Source organism: Triturus cristatus, chromosome 7 (assembly GCF_964204655.1).
Source record: "Triturus cristatus chromosome 7, aTriCri1.1, whole genome shotgun sequence".
Taxonomy (NCBI): Eukaryota; Metazoa; Chordata; class Amphibia; order Caudata; family Salamandridae; genus Triturus; species Triturus cristatus.
The window spans coordinates 1,456,113,235-1,456,122,597 of record NC_140590.1 but is presented as its reverse complement, the minus strand read 5'-3'; positions in this window follow the sequence as shown (position 1 = coordinate 1,456,122,597).

Genomic DNA, 9,363 nt, shown 5'->3' with positions numbered 1-9,363 from the left:
CCTGAAACACTATCCCTAGCATGACCCCTACACTGCTCGAACACCACTGCACTGCCCTAAACCCTGAAACACCACCCCGAGCATGACCCCCTACACTGCCCGAACACCACTGAACTTCCCTGAACCCTGAAATACTACCCCGGCAAGACCCCCTACACTGCTAGAATACCACTGCACTGTCTTATTCCCTGATACACTACTACAGCAAGACCCCCTACACTGCCTGAACACCACTGCCCTAAACCCTGACACACCAGCCCCAGCATGACCCCCTACACTGCCCAAACACCACTGCACTTTCATAAACCATGAAACACCACCGCCTGCACAATCCCCTACACTGCCCGAACACCACTGCACTGCATTATACCCTGAAGCACCACGCCCAGCATGACCTCCTACACTGCCCGAACACGACTGCTCTGCCCTAAAACCCTGAAACACCACAGTCAGAATGACCCCTTACACTGCCCATACACCACTGATCTGCCCTAAACCCTGAAACACCAGCCCCAGCATGACCCCCTACACTGCCGGAACACCACTGCACTGCCCTAAACCCTGAAACACCAGCCACAGCATGACCCACTATACTGCCCGAACACCACTGCACTGCCTTAAATCCTGAAACACTACCCCCAGCACGACCCCTACACTGCTCGAACACCACTGCACTGCCCTAAACCCTTAAACACTACCTTGAGCATGACCCCCTACACTGCCCGTACACCACTGCACTGCCCTATACTGTGAAACACCAGCTCCAGCACGACCCAAAACTCTGCCTGATCACCACTGCACTGCCGTATACCCTGACACACCAGCCCCAGCATGACCCTATACTCTGCCCCAACACAACTGCACTGCCCTAAACCCTGAAACACCAGCCCCAGCATGACCCCATCTCTGCCCGAACACCACTGCACTGCCCTAAACCCTGAAACACCAGCCCCAGCAGGACCGCCTACTCTACCCGACCACCACTGCACTGCCCTAAACCCTGAAACACCAGCCCCAGCATTACCCCCTACACTGCGTGAAAACCACTGCACTGCCCTAAACCCTGAAACACGAGCCCCAGGACGACCCCCTACTCTGCCTGAAGTCAACAGAACTGCCCTAAACCCTGAAACACCACCCCCAGCAAGACCCCCTACACTGCCAGAACACCACTGCCTTAAACCCTGAAACACCAGCCCCAGCACAACCCCCTACACTGCCTGAAGACGACTGCACTGCCCTAAACCCTGAAACACCAGCCCCAGCACGACCCCCTACACTGCCCGAACACTACTGTACTGCCCTAAACCCTGAAACACTATCCCTAGCATGACCCCTACACTGCTCGAACACCACTGCACTGCCCTAAACCCTGAAACACCACCCCGAGCATGACCCCCTACACTGCCCGAACACCACTGAACTTCCCTGAACCCTGAAATACTACCCCGGCAAGACCCCCTACACTGCTAGAATACCACTGCACTGTCTTATTCCCTGATACACTACTACAGCAAGACCCCCTACACTGCCTGACCACCACTGCCCTAAACCCTGAAACACCAGCACAAGCATGACCCCCTACACTGCCCGAACAGCACTGCACTGCCCTAAACCCTGAAACACCAGCCCCAGCACAACCCCCTACACTGCCCAAACACCAGTGCACTGCCCTACACTGTGAAACACCAGCCCCAGCATGACCCCCTACACAGCCCGAACACCACTGCACTGCCCTAAACCCTGAAACACCAGCCCCAGCAGGACCGCCTGCTCTACCCGACCACCACTGCACTGCCCTAAACCCTGAAACACCACAGTCAGCATGACCCTCTACACTGCCTATACACCACTGATCTGCCCTAAACCCTGCAACACCAGCCCCAGCACGACCCCCTACACTGCCGGAACACCACTGCACTGCCCTAAACACTGAAACACATGCCCCAGCATGACCCACTACACTGCCCGAACACCACTTCACTGCCCTAAACCCTGAAACACTACCCCCAGCATGACCCCTACACTGCTCGAACACCACTGCACTGCCCTAAACCCTTAAACACCACCCCGAGCATGACCCCCTACACTGCCCGTACACCACTGAACTTCCCTAAACCCTGAAATACTACCGCAGCAAGACCCCCTACACTGCTCGAATTCCACTGCACTGCCCTAAACCCTGATGCACTACTACAGCAAGACCCCCTACATTGCCCAAACACCACTGCCCTAAACCCTGAAACATCACCCCCAGCAAGACCCCTTACACTGCCCGAACACCACTGCCCTAAACCCTGAAACACCAGCTCAAGCATGACCCCCTACACTGCCCGAACAGCACTGCACTGCCCTAAACCCTGAAACACCAGCCCCAGCACGACCCCTACACTGCCCGAACACCACTGCACTGCCCTAAACCCTGAAACACCAGCCCCAGCATGACCCCCCGCTCTGCCCGAACACCACTGCACTGCCCTAAACCCTGAAACACCACCCCCAGCACAAACCCCTACAGTGCCCAAACACTACTGCACTGCCCTAAACCCTGAAACACAATCCCCCTGCACAACCCCCTACACTGCCCAAACACCACTGCACTGACCTAAACCCTGAAACACCAGCCCCAGCATGACCCCCTACACTGCCCGAACACCACAGCACTTTCATAAACCATGAAACACCACCGCCTGCACAATCCCCTACACTGCCCGAACACCACTGCACTGCCTTATACCCTGAAGCACCACGCCCAACATGACCTCCTACACTGCCCGAACACGACTGCTCTGCCCTAAAACCCTGAAACACCACAGTCAGAATGACCCCCTACACTGCCCATACACCACTGATCTGCCCTAAACCCTGAAACACCAGCCCCAGCACGACCCCCTATACTGCCGGAACACCACTGCACTGCCCTAAACACTGAAACAAATGCCCCAGCATGGCCCATTACACTGCCCAAACACCACTGCACTGCCCTAAACCCTGAAACACTACCCCCAGCACGACCCCTACACTGCTCGAACACCACTGCACTGCCCTAAACCCTTAAACACCACCCTGAGCATGACCCCCTACACTGCCCGTACATAACCCTGGGCGTAGTTCGCGAAGTAGCACTTCGCGAAGCTATGCAAAGTGCAGTTCGCACTACGCGAGCTACGCGTAGCACTTCGCGAACTGCGTAGTACCTTGTTTGCACTGTGCCAGATGTCGTTTTCAATGATTGCACAGTGCGGACAAGCAACCGGCACTGTGCAATCATTGAAAATGACATCTTGCACAGTGCGAGCTGTAGTTTTCTGCTGCTCGAGTAGATTTTTACTCGAGCGGCAGCTTTCTCAACGCGAACTGGTAGTTTCTCATCGTGAGCGGTCACGAGCATACGCGACCACTCGCAATGAGAAACCTGACCTCCTCGCGTTGGGAATCTCGCCGGGAGGTTTATTTTCCATGCTCGCGATCGCCAACTTGATGTTGCTGATCGCGAACAAGGAAAAAGTCTCGCCGGGATGTCATTTTGCTTGCTCGCGGTCGCCAACTTGACGTTGAGGACCGCGAGCAAGCAAAAAATGACCGCAGCACTACGCAACACTACGCTACGTGTGTTCGCACTGTGCTACATGCAATTCGCGTAGTGCGAAGTAGCGCGAACTCCGCAAACTACGCGAGCGTAGCGTAGTGCTTTGCCCAGGCTTACCCGTACATCACTGAACTTCCCTAAACCATGAAATACTACCGCAGCAAGACCCCCTACACTGCTCGAATTCAACTGCACTGCCTTAAACCCTGATGCACTACTACAGCAAGACCCCCTACATTGCCCAAACACCACTGCCCTAAACCCTGAAACATCACCCCCAGCAAGACCCCTTACACTGCCCGAACACCACTGCCCTAAACCCTGAAACACCAGCTCAAGCATGACCCCCTACACTGCCCGAACAGCACTGCACTGCCCTAAACCCTGAAACACCAGCCCCAGCACGACCCCCTACACTGCCCGAACACCACTGCACTGCCCTACACTGTGAAACACCAGCCCCAGCACAACCCCATACTCTGCCTGATCACCACTGCACTGCCCTATACCCTGACACACCAGCCCCAGCATGACCCCCTACTCTGCCCGAACACCACTGCACTGCCCTAAACCCTGAAACACCAGCCCCAGCATGACCCCCCGCTCTGCCCGAACACCACTGCACTGCCCTAAACCCTGAAACACCACCCCCAGCACGAACCCCTACAGTGCCCAAACACTACTGCACTGCCCTAAACCCTGAAACACAATCCCCCTGCACGACCCCCTACACTGGTCCAAACACCACTGCACTGCCCTAAACCCTGAAACACCAGCCCCAGCATGACCCTATACTCTGCCCCAACACAACTGCACTGCCCTAAACCCTGAAACACCAGCCCCAGCATGACCCCATCTCTGCCCGAACACCACTGCACTGCCCTAAACCCTGAAACACCAGCCCCAGCAGGACCGCCTACTCTACCCGACCACCACTGCACTGCCCTAAACCCTGAAACACCAGCCCCAGCATTACCCCCTACACTGCGTGAAAACCACTGCACTGCCCTAAACCCTGAAACACGAGCCCCAGGACGACCCCCTACTCTGCCTGAAGTCAACAGAACTGCCCTAAACCCTGAAACACCACCCCCAGCAAGACCCCCTACACTGCCAGAACACCACTGCCTTAAACCCTGAAACACCAGCCCCAGCACAACCCCCTACACTGCCTGAAGACGACTGCACTGCCCTAAACCCTGAAACACCAGCCCCAGCACGACCCCCTACACTGCCCGAACACTACTGTACTGCCCTAAACCCTGAAACACTATCCCTAGCATGACCCCTACACTGCTCGAACACCACTGCACTGCCCTAAACCCTGAAACACCACCCCGAGCATGACCCCCTACACTGCCCGAACACCACTGAACTTCCCTGAACCCTGAAATACTACCCCGGCAAGACCCCCTACACTGCTAGAATACCACTGCACTGTCTTATTCCCTGATACACTACTACAGCAAGACCCCCTACACTGCCTGAACACCACTGTCCTAAACCCTGAAACATCACCCCCAGCATGACCCCCTACACTGCCCAAACACCACTGCACTTTCATAAACCATGAAACACCACCGCCTGCACAATCCCCTACACTGCCCGAACACCACTGCACTGCATTATACCCTGAAGCACCACGCCCAGCATGACCTCCTACACTGCCCGAACACGACTGCTCTGCCCTAAAACCCTGAAACACCACAGTCAGAATGACCCCTTACACTGCCCATACACCACTGATCTGCCCTAAACCCTGAAACACCAGCCCCAGCATGACCCCCTACACTGCCGGAACACCACTGCACTGCCCTAAACCCTGAAACACCAGCCACAGCATGACCCACTATACTGCCCGAACACCACTGCACTGCCTTAAATCCTGAAACACTACCCCCAGCACGACCCCTACACTGCTCGAACACCACTGCACTGCCCTAAACCCTTAAACACTACCTTGAGCATGACCCCCTACACTGCCCGTACACCACTGCACTGCCCTATACTGTGAAACACCAGCTCCAGCACGACCCAAAACTCTGCCTGATCACCACTGCACTGCCGTATACCCTGACACACCAGCCCCAGCATGACCCTATACTCTGCCCCAACACAACTGCACTGCCCTAAACCCTGAAACACCAGCCCCAGCATGACCCCATCTCTGCCCGAACACCACTGCACTGCCCTAAACCCTGAAACACCAGCCCCAGCAGGACCGCCTACTCTACCCGACCACCACTGCACTGCCCTAAACCCTGAAACACCAGCCCCAGCATTACCCCCTACACTGCGTGAAAACCACTGCACTGCCCTAAACCCTGAAACACGAGCCCCAGGACGACCCCCTACTCTGCCTGAAGTCAACAGAACTGCCCTAAACCCTGAAACACCACCCCCAGCAAGACCCCCTACACTGCCAGAACACCACTGCCTTAAACCCTGAAACACCAGCCCCAGCACAACCCCCTACACTGCCTGAAGACGACTGCACTGCCCTAAACCCTGAAACACCAGCCCCAGCACGACCCCCTACACTGCCCGAACACTACTGTACTGCCCTAAACCCTGAAACACTATCCCTAGCATGACCCCTACACTGCTCGAACACCACTGCACTGCCCTAAACCCTGAAACACCACCCCGAGCATGACCCCCTACACTGCCCGAACACCACTGAACTTCCCTGAACCCTGAAATACTACCCCGGCAAGACCCCCTACACTGCTAGAATACCACTGCACTGTCTTATTCCCTGATACACTACTACAGCAAGACCCCCTACACTGCCTGAACACCACTGTCCTAAACCCTGAAACATCACCCCCAGCAAGACCCCCTACACTTCCTGACCACCACTGCCCTAAACCCTGAAACACCAGCACAAGCATGACCCCCTACACTGCCCGAACAGCACTGCACTGCCCTAAACCCTGAAACACCAGCCCCAGCACAACCCCCTACACTGCCCAAACACCAGTGCACTGCCCTACACTGTGAAACACCAGCCCCAGCATGACCCCCTACACAGCCCGAACACCACTGCACTGCCCTAAACCCTGAAACACCAGCCCCAGCAGGACCGCCTGCTCTACCCGACCACCACTGCACTGCCCTAAACCCTGAAACACCACAGTCAGCATGACCCTCTACACTGCCTATACACCACTGATCTGCCCTAAACCCTGCAACACCAGCCCCAGCACGACCCCCTACACTGCCGGAACACCACTGCACTGCCCTAAACACTGAAACACATGCCCCAGCATGACCCACTACACTGCCCGAACACCACTTCACTGCCCTAAACCCTGAAACACTACCCCCAGCATGACCCCTACACTGCTCGAAGACCACTGCACTGCCCTAAACCCTTAAACACCACCCCGAGCATGACCCCCTACACTGCCCGTACACCACTGAACTTCCCTAAACCCTGAAATACTACCGCAGCAAGACCCCCTACACTGCTCGAATTCCACTGCACTGCCCTAAACCCTGATGCACTACTACAGCAAGACCCCCTACATTGCCCAAACACCACTGCCCTAAACCCTGAAACATCACCCCCAGCAAGACCCCTTACACTGCCCGAACACCACTGCCCTAAACCCTGAAACACCAGCTCAAGCATGACCCCCTACACTGCCCGAACAGCACTGCACTGCCCTAAACCCTGAAACACCAGCCCCAGCACGACCCCTACACTGCCCGAACACCACTGCACTGCCCTAAACCCTGAAACACCAGCCCCAGCATGACCCCCCGCTCTGCCCGAACACCACTGCACTGCCCTAAACCCTGAAACACCACCCCCAGCACGAACCCCTACAGTGCCCAAACACTACTGCACTGCCCTAAACCCTGAAACACAATCCCCCTGCACAACCCCCTACACTGCCCAAACACCACTGCACTGACCTAAACCCTGAAACACCAGCCCCAGCATGACCCCCTACACTGCCCGAACACCACAGCACTTTCATAAACCATGAAACACCACCGCCTGCACAATCCCCTACACTGCCCGAACACCACTTCACTGCCTTATACCCTGAAGCACCACGCCCAACATGACCTCCTACACTGCCCGAACACGACTGCTCTGCCCTAAAACCCTGAAACACCACAGTCAGAATGACCCCCTACACTGCCCATACACCACTGATCTGCCCTAAACCCTGAAACACCAGCCCCAGCATGACCCCCTACACTGCCGCAACACCACTGCACTGCCCTAAACCCTGAAACACCAGCCACAGCATGGCCCACTACACTGACCGAACACCACTGCACTGCCCTAAATCCTGAAACACTAGCCCCAGCTCGACCCCTACACTGCTCGAAAACCACTGCACTGCCCTAAACCCTTAAACACCACCTGAACATGACCCCCTACACTGCCCGTACACCACTGCACTGCCCTATACTGTGAAACACCAGCCCCAGCACGACCCAATACTCTGCCTGATCACCACTGCACTGCCGTATACCCTGACACACCAGCCCCAGCATGACCCCCTACTCTGCCCGAACACAACTGCACTGCCCTAAACCCTGAAACACCAGCCCCAGCATGACCCCCTACTCTGCCCGAACACCACTGCACTGCCCTAAACCCGGAAACACCAGCCCCAGCAGGACCGCCTACTCTACCTGACCACCACTGCACTGCCCTAAACCCTGAAACACCAGCCCCAGCATTACCCCCTACACTGCGTGAAAACCACTGCACTGCCCTAAACCCTGAAACACGAGCCCCAGGACGACCCCCTACTCTGCCCGAAGTCAACAGAACTGCCCTAAACCCTGAAACACCACCCCCAGCAAGACCCCTTACACTGCCAGAACACCACTGCCCTAAACCCTGAAACACCAGCCCCAGAACAACCCCCTACACTGCCTGAAGACGACTGCACTGCCCTAAACCCTGAAACACCAGCCCCAGCACGACCCCCTACACTGCCCAAACACTACTGTACTGCCCTAAACCCTGAAACACTATCCCTAGCACGACCCCTACACTGCTCGAGCACCACTGCACTGCCCTAAACCCTGAAACACCACCCCGAACATGACCTCCTACACTGCCCGAACACCACTGAACTTCCCTGAACCCTGAAATACTACCCCGGCAAGACCCACTACACTGCTAGAATACCACTGCACTGCCTTATTCCCTGATACACTACTACAGCAAGACCCCCTACACTGCCTGAACAACACTGTCCTACACCCTGAAACATCACCCCCAGCAAGACCCCCTACACTGCCTGACCACCACTGCCCTAAACCCTGAAACACCAGCACAAGCATGACCCCCTACACTGCCCGAACAGCACTGCACTGCCCTAAACCCTGAAACACCAGCCCCAGCACAACCCCCTACACTGCCCGATCACCAATGCACTGCCCTACACTGTGAAACACCAGCCCCAGCATGACCCCCTACACTGCCCGAACACCACTGCCCTAAACCCTGAAACACCAGCCCCATCATGACCCCCTACACTGCCCGAACACCACTGCACTGCCCTAAACACTGAAACACCAGCCCCAGCAAGAACCCCTACACTTCCCGAACACCACTGCACTGCCCTAAACGCTGAAACACCAGCCCTAGCACGACCCCCTACTCTGCCCAAACACCACTGCTCTGCCCTAAACACTGAAACACGAGCCCCAGGACGACCCCCTACTCTGCCCGAACTCAACGGAACTGCCCTAAACCATGAAACACCACCCCCAGCATGACCCATTACACTGCCCGA